The 22,270-nt window shown below is 29.6% G+C and overlaps 1 protein-coding gene and 1 long non-coding RNA gene across 4 annotated transcripts in view; one reads left to right on the top strand and one right to left on the bottom strand.

The window, feature by feature from the left end:
* Window positions 1-22,270, top strand: part of LOC123265477 (CCR4-NOT transcription complex subunit 6-like) — a 602,565-nt gene that overhangs the window by 349,261 nt on the left and 231,034 nt on the right. The window lies entirely within an intron of this gene.
* LOC123265483 lies at window positions 15,731-17,863 on the bottom strand. The gene is made up of 3 exons (XR_006509575.1): window positions 17,444-17,863; window positions 16,064-16,167; window positions 15,731-15,974 (listed from the first exon to the last, which is right to left on the bottom strand). It is a non-coding gene; the product is annotated as an uncharacterized LOC123265483 (long non-coding RNA).

Raw genomic sequence — 22,270 nt, 5'->3', positions numbered from 1 at the left:
AAAGTATAAATTTTTAGGAGAAGCGGGAGCCTATTTTTCTCTGTCATGTTCACTTTTTCACCCGGATATAATATTGGATAAAAGTTCTGAGCAAGATAAATTGCGAGTGGTTTAGACTGCGTGTCGAAGCTCGATAAAAAAAAGGAACACATTTCATTGAATCGCACCTAGGGTAAATAATTCATAGGCAAGATGGGTTCGCTCCTCGATTTTTATTTTTATTTATTCCCGGAGAAAAGGGTGGTCAGTTGAAAAGAAAAATTTTTTATTTTCATTCGAGATAATTTTATTTTATTTAGATTTTTAAAAATATTCAACTTATATAAAAATGGTTTCTTCGAAATAACAAGAGGCGAGATTGCAGAGAAATATGTTGTAGCAATAAATTAGTTTACTTATCGTCGTAAATTTATTAGTTATTTTAACAAAGTGAGTCAAGTTGCAATAACAAATCAATTTGTAATACCATTAAATCAATCTGTTGTATTAACAATATTTTGTTAAAGTAGCAATAATTGTTAATTGTTACAACTAAATTATTTTGTTGGCATTACTTAGCTGATTTTGTTAAAATAACAGAATTTATTTGTTGCGTTGAAAAAATAAATTTTTTAGCACAACAAAAAAAGTTCAGTAAAACCAAATGTGCATTTTTATCTTTAATTGTTTCGATTGATCAATATAACCTCGCAAAATACACTTATACCAATATTAAATAGTACAATACAAATAAATTTAAATAGTAACTAAAAATTTATTGATAAAAAAAACTTAAAAATTCAATTTATAAATTGAATAATATCAATCAAAACAATTGAAAATTATTCTGTAGGCTCATGTAGGTTCATGTAGGCTCATATAGGTTCATTATTCTGACTCGGGATGTTATTTAAATTTTTTTAATTTCCCGCGTACAGTAATTATTTATGATGCGAATAAAACGCCCTCACGTGTTCCGTTATATCAACTACTTACAAGTCGATACGCATACATTCGTTGGCTTGGTCGCAGAGTCACTATGAAAACTCAGTTTACTAAAAAAATAGAACATATCGAGAGTTTTCTTACGCAACCACGTACCTCGATTTTTTAAGATGAAAGGGTTCAATTGAAAAATTAATAATTAACTATAAACGCGACACTGAAAAAAAATATAAACTAGATTAATAATAAATACGATAGCATTTTTAGAAAATACAATTGATAAATATTGTTTTTAGATGAGTATTCATTTTTTATAAGCTATTTTTTACCTCATCTCTAAAATTGTCATTTTTGAGATAAGAGGTTGTGTTAGAAAACCCTCGATATGGCCGACCAAAATGAGAAAATTCGGTGTGAATGCCAATCAAAATGTTTTAATTACAACTAAACAAAGCAATACCAAGATTTGATATTGCATAGGGTTCTTCATTAAAGTTTAATGATAGGGCTGAAAAAAAAATGCGTCCTAAAATTGTATTTATTTTTAGTTTTATTGATCACACCACCATATTTTGACAGTTACCCGGGTCGAAAAATTTAAACTGATTTTAAGCTAAATGATCTGCATTTGAACTTATTGATCTGTATTTGAACTTTTAAAAACATTTTCATCTGTATTTGATCTACTATTTAAATTATTGTTGATCTGTTTTAAGTCTAAATAACCTTTTAGTAAAATAATTGAGCAGCTATGAATATTTTATGCTGTTTCTAATCTGATGAGACTAAAAAGTTTTAAAAGTTTGATCGTTTTTTAGTCTAGTTATTTTGTAGATCGACTTGATGTACTGTTTTCAAATTCAATATAAAATCTTTCACTGTTTTTGATCTACAATTTTCACTCCAAATGTTCGAAGGCCAAAAGTCGACTAATATGGTGACATAATTTTTTGGACTCAAAAGTATCTCATTAAAAATTATGTTGCATTTATTTGAAAAAATAAATTAATTTATAATATATTCATGCGCTCTCTTGTTTTATGAACTGAACGTCGATTATAACCTTACATCTGTCATATTTATTTGTCATAGCTTAACATTTCATGGACTATAAAAGTTTTGTAACTGCGAATATTAGTTGCAGTGATAACTAATAAATTTGTATTAACATATGTATGTAAAATAGTTCTCATCGTTTGATTATGGATCTAAATCTAGAGTTTTCTAATTATCGATATTGAACACAATGTGAATATATCGACAAGATTAAAATGTTGACAAGATGATAAGATGATAAGATTAATGTTAAAAATACGTATTGACAAAAAAAAAAAAAAAAAAAAAAAAAAAAAAAAAACATTTACTTGATTGAACATGCTATATTTGTTGTAATCTGTAAATAAAATTTTCTTATAATGTAAAAATTGAATAGCAAATTGCTAATAAATAAAGATGATTATTATTATTATTATTAATATTAAATTTTATACTTTCACGCATCATTTAATAAACGGTATTCACTATTTGGTAGTGCAAAGAATACCGTTTGGTATACATTGCACTACGAAATAGTGAATGGTCACTATTTCAGTTTCAGAGAATGAAAAGCTGTGCCCTGTAGAGGATCTTCGAGAACATGAATAAAATAATGATAAATAAATAAATAAATATTATTATTATTATTATTACTATCTAACTCGTGAAAGGTCTGTTTTTGATCTACAGGCGATCAAAAACCGACTAAAAATTATGGAACGTTTTGGTCTGTTTTTGACCTTGATGCGATCAAAACCAGTTAAATGATTGTGACAAAAAAAGTCTGATTTTGGTCTTGAAACAATAGAAAACAATTTTATTATAACATTAAAAATTATCTGAAATTGGTCTGAATTGGGAATAATACGGGCAAAAACAGATTAAATTCTTATATAAAATAGATACACATAATAAAATTAAATTGAATGAAAAATATTAAAAATTTTTATTAATCATAAAACAGACTAAACTTTTTGACCCGGGTTATTTCCACTAAAATGAAAAAAAAAAACAGGTTTTTTCACTAAAATTAATAATTAATTTACCTATTAATTCAGTAATCATTTTTCTTGCCACTAGTGTATTTTTTTTAAACATTTGTACGAAGATTATAGATTAAAAATATAATTTCTCTTGACAGGATAGGAAACTTGATTTCTAGGCCCCAATTGGCGCGTTCGCGCTTAAGGCATGCAATAAATTTGTATTAGTTACTATTAGTCATTTTAAAAAAATTATTTAGCTAGTTCAACAACAAAATTTTTTAGACCAACTAACTAGTTAATGTTACTACAACAAATTATTTTCAGTTAAACCAAAAAAATATTTGTTATCCTTTTGAAAGAATTTAGTTGGTTCAATAAACCGATTTGTTAATTCAGTTTAACTATTACGATGAACTAACTAAAGAGCTCTGCTTCAATAACAAAATTGTTTTGTTGATATAAAATATAAATTAAATTAATTATTATAACTTATGTTTTGTCATCAAACATGATTTGTTATCCCTATGCTAACAAAATAATTTGGTACCGCAACTTGTCTAATTTTGTCCCAACAAATTTTTTTTTTTAGTTTATTTCTCAAAATACATAAGGTTGATAATTAAAAACAAACACTTGAATTTATAATGTTTATCACCCTTTACTAGTTACAATTTACAATTTGCAATTTCCAATGCGCAGTAACATTGTCGTGATTTAGTTACGCTGTTTGCCAGCGAGCAAATTGCAGCTCGAGGGCTGGCGTGTGTAACCTTGAGGGAATTTCTGATGTATGCCCATAGAACTGATCATTGATAGCATTTATATCAGTCTCCACACCTAAACCTGTATCTCGGGTTATCTGTTTTAATAAATTAGTTGTTTTATTTTAGTGTTAGCTTCAGTTTTAGTTAGTTCCATTCCTGCAGCGGGAGAAGAAAAAGAAGAGAGGGATAATTTAGAAACAATTCGATTCCATTTTTATTCTATTTAATTCCCTGAGGAGAAGAATGTTGAAACATTACTAACAAGCTTCCGACAGCCGGGTACGAGTGTTCTGCGAATCCGAATGATTGCTGATTGCAGTTTATTGCCGCTTTTAAATTTGCTTATAATTTATTTACAATATATTAAATATAAATTCTGGAGATAAACCAAGCCTGTAACTATATAGTATAACAACAATAAATATTTATTTTCTTGACCTGAAAGCCGAACTCCTGAGTCATTGCACTATTTTTCATTATCTTCAGTCAAAGTTTTTTTTTATGAAATACTTTATGTCTTCTAATTAATATAAATGGGATACTTTATAGGATATTTTTGTTTCGATTTACTCATTTCAAATTGATTCATTAAATTAAATAATCAATAATTAAAAAATTGAAACGTTTTCAATAGTATATATACTTTTGAAATAAATTAAAAAAATATTATCATTATCGCAAGATCGATTAAAAATTATTCAATTAAAAATGTCACGAAACAAAATTATAAAACTAACCAACTATTCATAACTCTTCCAAAAATTTGACATACAAAATTGACTATCATCACCAAAAAATCTATAAAATCGTGAAAACGTTCAAATTTATATCAAAACCTTCCTGAAGATACCAAATTTAACTTTAAATATCCCTTTTAAAATAAAAATATGCTAAAAAAAAAGTTTGCTTTTTCTCTTAATTATTTGGATAGTAAACTGGAAAAAATATCAAACCATGAAAATATAAAAATACCAACTACGACTTTTCTGATTATACCTAAATAAACTAAATAGAAATTCATTTTATAATAAAATTGCACAGTAAAAAATTTTTTGTCAAATTCAGCACAAAAATTTGTATTAATGACATTTCTACATAAATTTAGTGTTAATTCATTGCAGTAATGCCAAATTTAATTTTTAAACAACCATTTTATCATACACTGAGAAAAAAAAAACTTTTACTCAATTAACAATTTCTTGATTCAAGAAATTCGATGACGATCAAATATTCTATTATTATTAATTATTAATTTCTGAAGAAAAGAACATCAATATTTATCTTTGGATAGTAAATAAACAACAGAATAGCTTTAGTTAAATTAAGTAAAAATTATTTTAATCTTGAAAATTTCATGTTCTTTCTTGAATTCGTGTTCTTGAAAATTCTTGAAAATTCTTGTATCAAGAAAATTTTCTTAATAAAAGTATTTTTTTTCTCCGTGTATAAATACGCTGGAATAAACATTTTTCCGATTTTTTGATTATATAGATTATGATTATTATTTTAAATAAAAAATTATGCAACAAACAATTTCCAAACCTAAAATAAGTTTCAAGACAAGAAATTCTTGAATCTAGCTCACTAGTCTTCTTCAAAATGATTTTTGGGGTCAAAAATATTTCTCTAGACTCAAGTTGTTTTATTTTCTTCAATGAACCGACAATAAAAATGCAAATAACAATAATGAGCCTGTATATAGAAAGGACGAGGATAAGCAGGATAAGGATGCATATCTCAATCCATCCTGCATAAGCGCTGTGTCGGTTTGTTGGGGCACCTCCCATCGAGAGCCAGGCGAATAAACAGCATACGAGCGGACAAAAAGCTTATGACCATGCATAATATAATAGAATGACTGTACCGACTCCATCCGACTATCCGAGTATCCGACTGGTCTGAATAACAGAGCGGTTGTCCTACCGTTAGATGACCGTCCCCATGACGGGCGCGCCCTTTAACGCATCCGACAATCCCCCGTAAAAATAACGTTTTATATCCCGTCATAAATACATTATTAAATCTATATATATGCATCTATATATATGTAGCAGCACGTCAAATTATGATAAACGATCCCCAGGTTACCGACGACCCCCTTCTGCGTGCACAAGATCGTGTGCTAGGTAGGGCCAGCACACGAGGCCTCGCCTTGCACTGGTTATGGCGTACTACGTTACTTGCCAATTCGCGACTTTGTATCACGACTTCGTGGGTTCGGGCCATGTCCTAGTCGGGTACAGAGCGCAGGTCCTAGGAGCTCGCTCGTAAACTTTTAGTTTACTTTCAAGATCTACTGCAACTAAGTGTTCTTTTTTGATATATTTTTTGTTCTTTCTTACACAGAAGAAAAAATTAACTTTATTCAAGAGAAAAATAATTGAACCGAGAAAATCTTTTTGAAAAGTTTCATCGTCTTAATATTTAAGAAAAAAAATTTGTGATCTAAGAAATTTTTTTTAATCCACATGAATATTGCTTAATTCAACAATTGCACGCCTCATAAGCGAAGCGTTGAGGTAGTGTTCTACTCTCGACATTTCAAAAAAAGCAGTTTTCTCGAAACTAAAATTGATTTTTTTTTATTTATATCGCACTTACAGGTTAATCTGAGTGTACTAATATCAAGTCGAATAATTTATCAGGCACATAAAATATATTTCAATAACAATTATTTTGTTTAACATAGTAAATAAAAACATTAAAAATAATTTTTTCAAGACGTCCGTGTGTCTGTGTTTATGGATTGATGTATGTGACAGGGAAATTGGCCGAAAAAATGATCGTACCGGAATAATTTTTTTTTTATTATCTAAAGTAACACACGACGGACTTTCTCAATTAATATGAGCGTTGAATTCATTGTCGTTAAATTATTATTTATAAAAAACTAATATATGACTACATTGAAAAAAAAATTAACTTGATTCGAGAGGAAAATTCTTGAACCAAGAAAATAATTTTGAAGAGGGTAATTGTCTTAAATCAAGACAAAAAATTCTTGAATCAAGTAAAATTTACTTAAGCCAAGTAAATATTTCTTAGTTTAAGAATTTTTTTACTCAAATCAAGAAGATGAAGTTCTTCAAAATTATATACTTGATTCAAGAACATTTTTTTTTCTGTGTGTGTATTTTTTTATATATCTATCTATCCATTTTATTATAGTATTTTTTTCCTCACCTGAGAATTCTGGTGCCACTAAACCATAGCAAAGTTTTCTGTTTTTTATTATTTTGCATTTTATATCTTATTTTAATCAATTTCATTGTGAAAAATGAGATTATAAGGAGATTATATAAGTCTTTAATTTTTGATAAAAAAAATTCATTTTTATTTCGACTGCTTTATTTCAAAATACAGTAATTGATATTGATATTTTTGAAGCTTTCTAAAATTTTCAGTATAAGAAACAAATTCAATTTTGTAGAGAAAGTTTTTCTTTAATCACTACTAAAAAAAAATTTTTTTTGGATAATAAAAAATTGTTATAAGGACAACACCAAAGGATAATAACAATAAATGTTGTTATTAGGGCAACCGATTGATTTAGCGGTGTTACAAACTGATTTTTTATTGCAATTTGGCTTACTTGGTTGAGATAACTAATCAATTTACTACCATAAGTGAACTAATTTGTTATGACAATTATTTTTCTGAATCGTGTTCTTTATTTTGACGTGATCATTTATAAATGATTAAAGTCAGTTTTTTCATTATTGATTCAAAATTTCTTCTTTTAAATCAAGTTAAATTTCTATCAGTGTCCATTCGGAAATTCTCCATCAATTAACGCCGTAAATAATTACTAAGTAAAAAGCTTAAACCCCGAGCCTTAGCTGGAGTTGTTTGGCCGATAAATAAGAGGAAAGAACGGGAGTTAAATATTGAGCCGAACAATCGATAGCAGTTAGAAATACTAGCGGCAATACTTAAACTATCAGTGGTACTGTTGCTACTGCTGGTAGCATTCAGTGACGTGTTAATAACGATGGGTTTAATTACGAGGGAGAGGAAAATGGTAACGAGGAGGCAGTATGGACAATCGAAACGAGCTGATCGCACGAGTACTTGGTTGAACTGTTTTTCGCTCTTTTATCCGTCTAGCTCTCTCGTACCTACACCTCTGCCCTTTCTGAATATATATCTTCAGCAATTATTTTTATAAATATATATGTATATATAAATGTTGTGTTATAACTGGTGTGTGCACTCGATACCACAACATAAATTAAATCCATATGAATACGCAAAGTCCTCTAGTCTACTCGGTGCTCGGAAGCACTCTTAGCTATAAATTACCTCGTTTAAATTGATTCTCGGTGTAGTTTACAACCACATGAGTACCAGAATAAGAGCGAGAAGTCTTTGGGAAAGCAAGAGGGATAATAAGGACGGGATTGCAGGGTTCATCGGATCGTCGCTCAGGATACCGCAGTTTCCCTTCCCGGTGATAAGTACCCACCAATGTTTTCCATTAAGTAATCCTCGTTATTCTTATACTTGTGTATAATCTTAATTATCCCGTTTCATTTTTTAACTCGAGCTTTATATTGCTTCCCTTTACTTTGCCGATACCGGTTTAGTTTCGTTTCGCCGGTCTTATTACCACTCATCACATTTACGCCGCCATAAATATCCTACTATCTATCTATATACTCTATATAAATATATAATACCCCTGACCCCGTATACTACGCGTTCTCTGGAATCTGATAAGCCCGAGTCATTTGTAATTTTAAAACGAGTTTTATCAATTTAGCTATTAATTACATTTCTTTTTTTTTAATATTATTTTTTGTTTTGGTTAAGGTTTTTTTGAAACAAATATTAATTTTATTAATTGATTTATTTTTGTTGCAGGTATGTTATTAAAAGTTACTTCATCTCCATAAATGTGAGTATTTAAATACAAATTAATTCGCAATTTTTTTTTTTTGTTTTTTATTTTCTTTGAGTTATGCTAAAAAATTAATCGACATCGGATTTTTTTTATGATTATTATTATGGATAAATTATAAAAAAAAAAAGTTCTACTCGTACATGGAAAGAACAAGACTACATTGGATAACATTCCAGATTATACTCAGTGACATCTATAGTGAAAAGAATTACTGGATTATATTCATTGTAATCTTCCATTTCCCCCATTAAAATTATATCGCGTAAGATTCCACTGGATATATCAGTAGAATCTTGGATTATACCGATTCTACCGAGATTCTACTTATAATCCAAGATTCTACTGAGTATAATCCAAATTCTACAGGATACAATCTCGAATTATATCTAGTGGAATCTTATGCGTAATAATCTGAAATTTTACTGGGGGAAATGGAAGATCACAATGATTATAATCTAGATATCACTCAGTATAATCTAGATTATATTTGCTACTATCTGAAATTTTTTTTCACTACAGATGTCATTGAGTATAATCTGGAATGTTATCCAGTGTCATCTTATTCTTTCCGCGTAAAAATTGAAATAAAAAAATAATAATAATAGTTTTACTTTTTCAAAAAATCATCAGATATCTATTGATTTTATAAAATTGTAAAATGGAATTTTTGCTATTACTTAGACCTTAAAAAAAAATATTTTTATTAATTATAACAATAAATCACCATAAAAAATAAACCAGCCTCGGTAAAATATTAGTCAATACTCTACTGCAATGTTAATTCACGGTTGAAAGCACAGAATATATAGAGTATATTGCATGTCTGGCAAATTAGCACCCAACAGAATCCCTACAAATACGATACGAGAACGAAGTGAGCCCTTTAACGTCCTTTAGTATTCGTGAGCCAAGGAAATCTGCATTAATATACCAACACGTGTACATACACATATATGAAGCATAAAGCATTTGTGGTAAGTCCTGGCCATAGACGTAGAGCGTGACTATTCTCTGGCCGATTTTCCGCGTTCGTTAATAGGATAGTGCAATTCATGGCTCACTAATAGTGCTGGCAATATGCGAAGGGATTAATTCTCGCTGTTCTGTATTTTGTATAGCACTGAAGGATAATGGAGAGAATCGGGAATTGAAAAAAGATCCAAGCTTCTGATGGAAAGTCGATTGAAGTAAATAGTAGATAGTAGTTCGTGAAAGTCCATCAATCGAAAATCACGGCCTAGTGGTAGGATCCACTGCCAGTATTTTACTCTTTGATGAATGAACTGGCATTTAACTGCGCTTCCGCTATTCATTTTGAGTTTCCTCCAACTAATATTTCTGTTTATGGGAGCGTAATCCCTTTTAATTAGTGATAGAAACGTTAATAAATGTTTGGTGCTTAGTGGAATTTCACTATCATTGGCGGTAACCTCGATCTCGTACGGGATAGAAAATAGCTGGAGAAATTAATTGTTTTTATTAATTAATTTTGATCGTTAATTGAAATTATTTTGAAAAGGATGAAAAATTCAATAACTTAAAAAAATATCTATTCAATATTAAAATAAAGTAATTCATTATCAAATTAATAAATTTTTCACTATTATGATTGAAACTTTATTAGCAAAAAACCAATATTGCCAAATTTGCTTTTCCCAGACAGGATAAAAAAAGATTCTCATCTCTTTTTTTTCTAGTAGCACAATATATTACATCTAGTAAATAAAAAAAAAAAAAAAAAAATAAAATAAAATTCATATCCATGACAGAAAAAATTTAATATGCATAATTAAAAGTTAATAACGCGTTAGACTGCAAAGAATTTAATAAAAAAATTCAATAAATATACCAGCCGACCGAGCGCCGACATTTTTTGCGCTTTGTCCCGAAAAACTTAATTATTAATTAATTCAAAAGAATCCATCGGCTTAAAGTGAATCCGGTGATTATGACCTGGAGCGCTAACGCCAAAGTGGGTGAGAATAAAAACGAGTAAGTAAATGCAGTTTTACGGGATAGGAGGTGCCAGTTGACGGTGGTGAGAGCCAGGACAGGCAATCTCAACTCCTTCCGACGAGTAATATGCTTTTCATTCTCTCTATCCCTCTCTCTTTGTCTCTCTCTCGCTCTCTTTCTCTTTCACTTCGGAGCCTTACACATATACATTATTATTATATAGAGTATTGAGGCGGCGACACGTTCGCCAGGAAATGGACGGACATGCTGGCGCGATCTACGGAAATTATCGATCCCATCATAACATTTGGCGCTCGAACAGCGACAACGCTCTGCTGATTACACTCGATAGCGTTTACTATCTCCCATAAATGTAATTTTTTTTTTTTAATTTAAACAAACAAGTGTCCTTTGATGAATAATTAAATTTATTATTATTATTATTATCAATTTTTTTTTTTTTATAAGATGATATTTAAAATTAAAATAATGTACTTGAAATGCTGGAACTCTAGATTAAATATTTGTGAGGCACTTGTGAATTTTTTCCAGCGTTGATTTCGCGAATTTTCTCTCAGCAATGCCAGCGGGTCAACGCGAGGACCCTTGACAATTTAAACTTGAATATTCACTGCACAGAAAGCTGCAGTATAGCTTAGAGAAAAAGAAAGAAAAAGATGCTGTATCATATTTTTATTTTTGCTGTCAAAGTTTGTAGCGCCGGAAAGAAAAACCGATAACAGTCAACAATTATTGACTTAAACAAGAAATGAAAAATGTAACTTTGATAGGCATGGTACTAGTTTCAGTACCAGTAGTCTATTCTTTGGCTCTTAGTAGCCTCTGAGTGAAGCTGAAGCTGAGTTGGGATTGTATCATTACTATAACTAACTGGAGTCACGTCCGAGCACGAATCTGCACAAATCGTTTATTGGTATAACTGTACAAGCGCCAGTCTGGCCACGTTCCTATCGTGTTTATTCGAACGAGAATTTATGGCCTAAGCACTCTAACCAGTCGTAACAAAGAGACCAAAAATATATTGATCTATCGTAATAATTGTTATTGTTGTAAGAATAAATATGTCCGGTAATTGTAATGGATGGGCTTTGGTTCTGGGATTTTCTGTTTTGTAATTTATAGTTTTTTATATGGAATTTAAGGTAACTTTAATGATGATTAAGCTTTGCTTTTTATGGTTTGAGATTTTAACTTCGAGTCTATAATTTTAATAAAACTTTTGTGTTTAGTTGCTTTTATTAATAAATTTCTAAGTTAAATTTGGTTCCGGAATGAATTTTTTCTCCAACATAATAAATTATGATAATTATTATGTCAAATTTTATTAAATTTTTTGTAAAATTAACTTTGGATTTTATTTTGCCTCCAGAGTTTATTTTGACTTCAAAAATTTTTTCTCTTTTCCTCAAACAATACTATCAATTTTCATCAAATTTTAAACTTCCGGCTATGTAAACCAAAGTTTTACATCAAAAAGTACTTCTGGAGTGAAATTTCTCCTCATAAATTAGGTATCCACTATCAGTCATAATCTAAAAAAAAAAAAAAAATTAACAAAAATAATAAATTTATCAAAAACAAAAAATTAAGAAACACTTAGTGTAATAATAAAATAAAACAATATAAAAGTATCGTACTCAAATACCCATTAGAATAATATACTTGACATGACATCCAGCAAACCACAAAAAAAAGTAAACTTTTAAAACCACGATTAATGGAATTTCCTGACCACGAGACCATAACCTTAACAACACACATATACACACCCTGAGTCTATGAGCTATACAAAGTAGTTTGCTTAAAATGCGTTACCGCCTTAACCACAGACTGGGCCTTTTTAATTAGACTTACGTTAATAACAACCGGCTGTAATCTGTAATGACTCACCTCTCGCCTTTCGCCGATCTTCCTTCTAGTCTCCCGTAAAAAAGGAAAGAACAACAAGAAAATCAATTACCCTGCTCCAAAAAGCTTTTCATAAATTATACGGAATCGCATCCCATCTTGATCTCCAATCAAGCGGTTTCCGGTACCGCTCGCGCTACTTTTTGATACCGATAATATAATATAAATATATACGCCGCTGTCGGCATTCGGCTAGCTTGGCTCTAGGTCTCGATCGTGACTCACACACCCACTAAGTGTATACACAGTGATTATCAATTCCCATAATTTCGCTTAGAGTATCTACTCCGGGTGCATAACTTTTGCAAAACCCACTCTACTTTGCTTCAATTACTTTTTTTAAATTAAAAATTCAATCAACGCTCTCCAGCTTAAACTCAGCTCGCGAAAGTAGATCGATTCGACTTAACTGTAAAGAAAGTAAGCCTAGAATTAAAACCCCTCCTCAATCCAGATTACCACAAGAATTATTCGAAACGGAAAGCTATATTTTCTATCTTTCGATGTGTACTCGATCATTATTCCTTGACCTACTAATTCCTCGATTTATATTCATTCTAAAAGTAAATTAAAGTATCATTATCACTGTCACTCTGAATAATTAACTGCAATCACTACTTTGATGAATTGGAACTTATAATTTATATACAGCCGCCTTCAATTACAAGTTATAACTTGTCCAGTAATTGCTTTTATGTAAGTCATCTCATGATTCATGAGCAAATATTTTTTCTGGACGGTCTTTGCTTTCATATAATCAAAAAAGTTTAGAAAATTCAAAAACACACGATTTATAAAAATTCATAAAACTCATTGGATTTTTGATAAAATTGACAAAAAATCTGGCAAAAAAAATTTCGTACAAAAGTACTGAAAATTTATTTGATCGTTTTGAGAAAAGGAAGATGAGATGGTACTGCGCATGCGCGAGAAGTAATGGGAAGTTGTGCAGTGACATGGTCGCCATTTTGTCAAACGCATTCTTCTCTACTGTTACATAAATTTTGCAGTCTAGTTGATTTAATACTCTTTTATCGATTAAATTCAATTATTTATCATTTTGCACGCCTCATAGCGCGAAGCGCGTGAGGTTGTGCTTTATACTCGACTCGTCAAGGTCAAGCAATTTTGTGATCTTTAAATGTCTCTATCACAACCATATTACACTTATACAATAATATAAGTAGATGTACACCGAGAAAACACTTAAATTAAACCATCTTTTACTTTCTAAAATCATTTCATATAACTATTTTGAAAAAAAAAAAACGTTTTGAAAAAAATTTTACGTGGATGTCCGGATGTCACCCCATTTTGGATGTACCAAAGATTACTCCCGAACAAATTGATATTTCAAGACCGGACTTTTTTTTATTAGTTTTAGAATGCGATGAACTGGGTCCGTATTTCATATCAGTAGCCTAGTTTACTTATTTTTTTTTTAAATTGAATTTTTATTAAAATTCATTACGATACAATCGTACAAAGACAAACAAATTTTTCTTATTTGTCACGTGAAAACTATGGCGCCACTTGATCAAGCTAGATTTTTTTAGATTGCGTGCGCATATGACAAAAAAAAAGGGCGCTGATATTTTTAAAAAAAAAATACTCTGTAAGAAATTACTTAATTATAATTTTTTTTTTTTTTTTAATCAATTACACAATTTTTTTTTCTTAAAAAATGGATGAGCGTTATGAGGCGTGCACTTTTGGATTTTCCAAACTTTTTTGAAATTACCAACAATTTGATATTGCATGACGACATCAAATTTTCAGTATATTTTGATGGTTTTAATCGTTTCCATTACACTAAATAAATTTTTAGCGTGAAAATAATATTTGTCAATTTTTTTCCATTACAAATTGGCTGTCTTCTGCATTCAAGATACTTCGAAACCTTTTGCCGAAGAGCAAAGAAAGTTGATGTCAAGTTGGTTGTTATAAATTGAAGAATAAAAAGTAACTTCTAAATTTAGAGAAGATTGGTGCTTTAACTTCTCATATTTATACTTCAAATTTCTTCACGTCTAGTAAAAGATTTACGTCAAGTCATTTTAACACGTAAATATTTTATTGATCGAGAAACATCTAAATACTATACTTAGTAAATTTATTGCATTCGTACCAAGAAAATTATTAATTAAACCCAATTTTTGTTTAATTTCAATCTAATTCATCACTAAATTAATTCTAAACAATATTACAGCCCATTTTTTTAACAATCCAAGATTGTAAACGTGATAATTCTTTAAAAAATCTTTCAAACGACTTAAGTTTTTTTCAGTGCCTCTATTTCTTCAGTAAAAAGAACCCTATTAAAAATCATAACTCTATTTTATTTTTCAACTCCTAAAAAATTTTTTTCCCATGTTTCGCAAAGCTCAATCGACCTTTTTCCCCGTTTTAAATAATTTATTTAATCATAAGCAATATTTGTTTATTAGTAATTTATTTTTCATTGCAAAGCAAACTTTTAAGTTCTCAATTTAATTCTAGCATAAAAGTATAAAAATTAAACAAACCATTCCATACAATTAATTATGTTGAATAAATTAATAAAAACAGCTTTTGCACCAGAATTTTTTATTATTCGTCAAATATTATAATTTTAAATCACAGATTTCGCTGTTTAAAGTTTAGTTAACTGCCGTAATTCAATGAATTTACTTTTTGATCATATTTTCACTTCTTTTTCATCGTTTCCACCCAGAAATTTTTTGTACCAACTTCATAATCCAAACTCTGCTTTTATATCTTCAACAAGTAATCTCTCAACTGTAAAATTTATTGTTAATATGAAATGTTATCTATTTATCCACACAATGTATGCAAAACTTGATTTTCTCATGTTGCAAAATTTTTGCTACCCTTCCCAGCTCTATTGTCCGATAACAATCGCACGTAATTCTCTGCTTATCCGGGTATTTATCTGACATGATGCATCAAAGCTCATCACTTAAAATGTATTAAAATTTCTACAAAGCGTCGATTCATTCTGTATATTAATAAATTCAATTTAATTATTAATTAGCCAGATAAGAAAAAATGATGAGCGTGGAATAAAGTAGAGGAGCTTTGAACTTAAGAGTTTTGAGAATAAAAGTACTCAAGACTCGTTAAAAGTAAAATCATCTACTCGAGAAAGCTTGTCATCATCCTTTGACTGAAGAGCAAGATCAGAAATAAACCCTTTGGTGAGTTTTTTCCTCTTAATGTATAATATTCATGTTTCTTCCTCCCGAGCGGAAAGGTTAAGACCGCTCATTTTTCTTGGACCTTTTTTTCAAGAGAGCTCAATTGCTTTTACGAAAGTAATATCCAGAAAAAGTTTACTGCGTTACATACCTTTCTGGAAAAAATTTCCCGATAAAGGCACATTTAACGTCAGAATCCTGGTTTTAGGGAAACCGGCTGTCAACGGTGATTCCGCCCTTCATTTTCATCCTTTTGTACTCTGTTTTAATGTCGCGATGCCTGAAAAAAAAAAAAATATATTGTCGAGTGGAAAATAAAAGAATTTACGTCATGAATTCTTTTATTAAAGTAACTTTAATATGCTCTACTTTGTCTTCTGGCTTCCTCTCAAAGACGTTTGGGGTTGTAGAAAGGAACAGGTTTCTTTCTACTCCAATTCTTACTGAATTCCCTTGTCTTCCCGTGTCTGGAACTTTGAGAAGGATATTCTTTATTTTTATCGCTGACAAGTGTGTAAAAAATCTATGAATGATTAGGTTTTTTGTTACTTTAATTTCGGTAGTTTTTGGGTTCTTTTGAAATTTTTGAAGCATTGATAATATGATCTGAAAAAAAAAGGTATAAGTAAATCTTTATTTAATGATGTGGTAGGTATCGGAAATTTTTATTTTGCTACATTAAATTTCTAAAGTAATGATGTAGGAAGTTTTTCTACGGAAAAAAGTTAGGAAAAATTGAATTTTTTATCATTTGTAGACTTAAAAAATCTTTTGTGGGAGTGATATTTTATGAAGGATATTTTGTAAAAATGTGAAAATTTTACACGGAGAGAAAAGAATAGAACATTCCTATGTTAGAATGGTAACCATTACCATGCTACATATTAATGGAAATTTTTGTGAGAACCCTGTGTAAATTTGCTAATAAAAATCTTAGAAATTGTGATAAAAATATAAACAATCACTCATTCGATGCGGAATTAAATTCTGAAAATAATGTTGTTGTTTTTTTATTTTTTTTGATGAAAATTTCAATTTGTTATTAACAAAAAACATGACCAAAATAAAAAATCTCAGTTTTTCGTAAATAACTCAATAACTATTAGTGATATCAAAAATCGGAAAAAAAGATCCTTAAAGAGGAGGAAATTTCTAAGAAAAAGTTTCGACTCCCGGAACTCTAGCTTGAAAAACAATAATTTTTATTTAATGTAGAAAATAGGGTTCCGCGCGACTTTTTTCATACGGCCGCGCCGATGCTAAAATACGACGACAGTTGCGCAGAACAAATTGAAATTTTCATCAAAAAAATAAAAAAACAACAACATTATTGTCAGAATTTAATTCCGCAGCGAATGAGTGATTGTTTATATTTCTATCACAATTTCTAAGATTTTTATTACCAAATTTACACAGGGTTCTCACAAAAATTTCCATTAATATGTAGCATGGTAATGGTTACCATTCTAACATAGGAATAAGTTCTATTTTTTTCTCTCCGTGTATTTTTAAGAGTCATATTCTGTTAAAGTAATATTTTGTAAGAATAATATTCTGTAAGAGTGATTTTTTGTAAGAATTATATTTTATGAGAGTGATATCTTGTAAAAGTAATATTTTGTAAGAGTGATATCTACTAAAAGTATAAAAGCAAAACGTCTTGCAAAATCAAAAAGAGAATAAAAGTTTTGAATAAATGATTCGCACCAGATTAATCAACTTAATTAATAAATTTAAATTGGACGTTACTTTGATTGAAATTATAAAAGAGTCTTGTCATGAGTTCTGCATATATTTCTTGACGAAAGATGAATCAGTGTTGCAAAACGCGCAACTTCATCGTGAATCATGAATCATGACGAAATAAAACGGACTCACTTAAACCAGATATTAGATATCATCAACGATTCACAATGAATATTCATTTAAAATTAATCTAAACCGACGTTAAGCGGTATTAATAATCACCCGTTTAACCTGATCCGATTGTTCGACCGCGACTGCCGAGACAGTTGAGCTATTGGCTAATTAATCAGACGCTTAATGATTTTAATGGAACCGAATCCCCAGCTGACACCTTCTGTCGAATGTCGAGCGTACTAACTTACTAACTTACTCACTTACTGGGCTTACCTGGCTTTGAAAAGTTACCAGAGCTGCTAACTAAGTCCTCGCGGGATTTTTTAACTTTTATCCGACTTCGATTAAGATGAAAACTTATTACCTAAGTTGATGTTCAGTATCCGATAGTTAAAACTCGCTCTGGGAGCTAGAAAAAAGTTTATCAAATCTCATGATCTCCATTACCTTTTTAGAAAAAAAAAAACTATTGAATTTATTTGAAAGTGAATTCATTTTTCATAACCTTTGCTCAAGAACTGAAAACGGAAAAGCTTTTTAGCTTTTCCGTAAAAAAGTATTGAAAGGATTACTATCGTATTTCATGGGTATTCATAACAATGGAGACTGAAAATTCTCGGGCATTATCGATTTATCGAGTCTACAATAGGTACAACAACAATATAATGCAATGAGAAAAGCTCATGTTTTGCATAATACTGCGAGAGCTGTGTAAACATATTCACGCATCGTTTTCAACGTTCGCTACCCTTGTACTCACTCTATACTCCTATCTATATATGTAGTCGCCTGGTACTTGGTCATTTTTACAATGGTACTCCAAAATTATTCATGATGAATTCACAAGTGTATCAAGCCTTTTCTATAACCCTTCCATTGGAAAATTATGTTCCCACTTGATCAATTTTGAATTTAACTCGCTTGAGAGCTTTTCGACATTCAGCATATACTTCTTAACGTCGCTTGAAATTTATTTTTCCAATTTACTTGCTGGAAAAAAATTAATCTGATTCAACTGGAAAACTTTTTAATCAAGAAAATTATTTCGAATAATTTGATCACCTTGATTGGGCAAAAAATTCTTAATAGCTGGTCCCTTCATTTTCTCGCGTCGCATTCACTGCGAAAAACCGAAAAACCGTGCTATTCTTGTTGCACTCATGATTATAAACCTATTGCAGTTTCATGTTTTTCTTTTAAACAAATGATAATTTCCAAAACAAAAGCTTTGCTACGAAACAGATAATTAAAAAATCTATTACGTAGCAGAGTTTCTTTTTCAAAATTCTTTTTTGTCCAGGAGAGAAATATAATGCAATTGTAGGGACCGGCTGTTAAATTAAAAAAAATTAATAAAACTTTTCACTTGATCAAAATCTTTCAAATTTATTTGTTAATTGCTCTTTATCTTTTAAACAATGCTTTTGAGCTCTCTAATGCATAGAATCTTTTTTAAAGGAAATTAAAATTTTTACAAAAAACTATCTTTCAGTCACTTTACGGAAAAAAATGAACTTGAATCAAGTAAATAATTTTAATGAACTTCATCTTCTTGGTTTGAGTAGAAAAATTCTTAAACTAAGAAATTTTTCTTGGTTTAACTAAATTTTACTTGATTCAAGAATTTTTCGTCTTGATTCAAAACACTGAAATTTTTCAGAATTACAGTAGCGCTCAAAAGTATTTTGACAACATTATGCGTTAGTTTTTTTCAACAATGTCAAAATACTTTAGAGCCACCATTTTTTTAATATTTTAAAAATTAAACTTTTTTTTGTTACGAACAAGGACCACTTTGACACTATTCTGTAGATTATTCAAAAGCTGTTAAAAAAATAAATAAATGATTATTGTGTTTCATATTTATTTTTAATTAAAGCATTAAATATATTTGTCAAAATACTTTTGAGCGCTACTGTATTTTCTTGGTTCAATAATATTTCTCTTGATTCAAGTTAATTTTATTTTCTGTGTTGAACTGTTTCGTGGGAAATGCAAAAATCAAGGTTTGGCCGTAAAATAGTTATTTCCGATACACATGCGCAAAGGTAGGGATTCTGACGGCTTGAAGTGACGTCACAAGTTTCAGGCTATGGACGCATTCTTATCAAAATCGAGTTAGTTATCCGGCCGAGTGAAGCGAGTCTATTATAATAGTATTAAATGCTGCTAAGTTCTACATAAACAGAAATTTTTTTTAAATTTACTGTAAAGTTTAATTCAAATATTAAAATAGTAAAAAATAATTATTAATCTTGTTAATTTTTCAGGTTTATTGTTTTTTACCGTTATGATACAGTAAAAATCAATGGTACTTTTCAATATTTTCTTATACTGTATTTGTAAATAATTATTAAACAAATTATAATTAAATCAGGAATTGCAAAATGTCCCACACAGTAAAAAATTTTTCGTCATTGTGTAGTGTTAAAATTTGTGTGTTGAATATTACACTCTAGTGTGTAGAATTTAACATTCTCATGTGTTGATTTAATGATTTAACACACTAGAATGTTAAATTCTACACACTAGAATGTAATATTCTACACACAAATTTAAACACTCTACACAATGACGAAAAATTTTTTACTGTGCACCATTACTGTCATTTTTAAATGAAATTTCTTTAATATGGCCATAAACGAACATTTTCTAATTTTAAAGTGTGGACCAATAGCAATAAGTAGAAAGAAAAAAGCTCTGGTTGTTTAAACTCTCATAACCTGCAGCACGGTCGTCATATAAAGCTCGCATCAACTAAGTCTCCGTCTCTCTACTCGACACGACATCTGCTTGTGCAAATAACCGAGTCGAGTTCTAATTACGTTTCAGCAAGTTAAATACTTAGCTATTAGTTTCTGCGAAACGTGGTAGCTAACTTTTAATGTATATACTGGATATATAATGCTAAATACACAACAACTAATAAAATCACCGGGCTATTAAAAAATCTCTTCACAATAATATAATATCCGAAAGATTTTCATTTTATTATCTTTATTTCTCGTCAAGACGGGCGGTATTTAAATAGACTGCTTGACATTTTCCGATGTCACAGTTTCGTTCAACGTCGGAACACTGATACCATTTATCATTTATATTATATTAATAAAATAAAATGAGTATTGGCAGCTTGAGAGCTTCTACTCGGAAATGTCACTTATTTTAAGCGGAATACGTTGAAGTAATACTAACCACTTTAATTTCGATGGTAATTTAAGATATAAGATTCGCAGGAGAATTGCATTTTTTATGTATCATTTTCATTGGCTGGTGGATTGACGCTCATTGCTTATTAATGTTCCTTACAGCGAGGGAAGAAAACGCGGAGAAATAGTTTTTAAACAAAATTGATGACGTTACCAACAAGTAGTGTGGCATTGGTTGACCAGATTAAACCCATAAATCCGTCGACTCGCCCCAGACAAAGGCAATAACGTCGGGTGCGACAATATTTCTTTGTTCGAGCAGTCGAAACACGCTCCGACTATGCTACTTAATAAAAAAGCTAAATAAAAATAAAATTGACAGTTACACGGGTCTTTGCTCTCTCAAAATATCGATTGATGAGTTTTATAATTTATTGGTATTGCTTTTAAAAACCTTTGTTGCTCATAACTGATTTTCATTCGAGAATAATTAAATTAAACTGGAGGTTCCATCATACTTTTTTATTCTCTGTTCGATGAATTATTTACGTCCGGGTTTTAATCGATGTATCGGGCAAAAAATTTGACTTGTGTGTTTTATTTCAAGTGACAATTGAATATTCGAATTGAAAATAATTTTTTTAAATCAATGTAAAAAACTTACGAAGTGATTGAATTTTAATTGAATTTATTACTTCAAAGTTAAATTCATTCCGAGAATAATTTTATTTCTATAATAAAAAGAAAAAACTCTACGGAGAAAATTATTTTTTTCAGAAAAATAAAAATATTTTTATTCGTTTAAAAATCTCAAAAGGTGCACAGTAAAAAATTTTTTTTCATTATGTCAAAACAATTGTGTGTATAATACATTAAGCATTTATTTATAAACTACACAAATATATAGTCGTCATGTGTCGTTGCACAAGATTTATGTTTAAAATGACGTAAAATTTTTTACCGTGTGTATTGAGAGGTTTAAAACGTATTACATCCTTTTTCTTAGTTTGATATCGCTCGTAAATTTTAATACTAAAAAAAATAGCAACATTTGTTTTTTTAATTTCTACAAGTAGCATCTTTTGATAAATTCTCTTTATGATTAATTATCTGTAAATAAATTTTAAAAATTAAAGTTAATAATTTATAATTTTTTTACTTTCCACGTTAGAATTTATCAACAAGATAAATACGGAATAATTTTTATAAAAATTCATATCTAGGTTCTACAGTCAAATTTTTCGAAAAAATAATAATATTTAAAAGCTAAAATTTTTGATAAACTTTTTGAATTATTTGTAAGTGATTTTGTACACAAAGCTTGTTTCAGCTAAATAAAAATTTATTTAGACCTAGAAAACTCCAAACTTACTCCACCCGCGAAATGTTTTATTTCTTTACTCTGGTATAGAGATAAAGAAGATAAAATTTAAAACATTGAACTCTCTCCTCTGAAATTGAACAAAAATTTTACAATACACAATCTATATTCAAACACTCTTAATACTTTCCGGACAATTAATTCTGCTATTGAATTATCCTGAAACGAATTCTCAGCAAACGATTC

The sequence above is a fragment of the Cotesia glomerata genome, linkage group LG5 (assembly GCF_020080835.1).
Source record: "Cotesia glomerata isolate CgM1 linkage group LG5, MPM_Cglom_v2.3, whole genome shotgun sequence".
NCBI classification, from domain to species: Eukaryota; Metazoa; Arthropoda; class Insecta; order Hymenoptera; family Braconidae; genus Cotesia; species Cotesia glomerata.
Note: the sequence above shows the minus strand (reverse complement) of the source record. Positions and strands in the feature narration are given on the sequence as shown.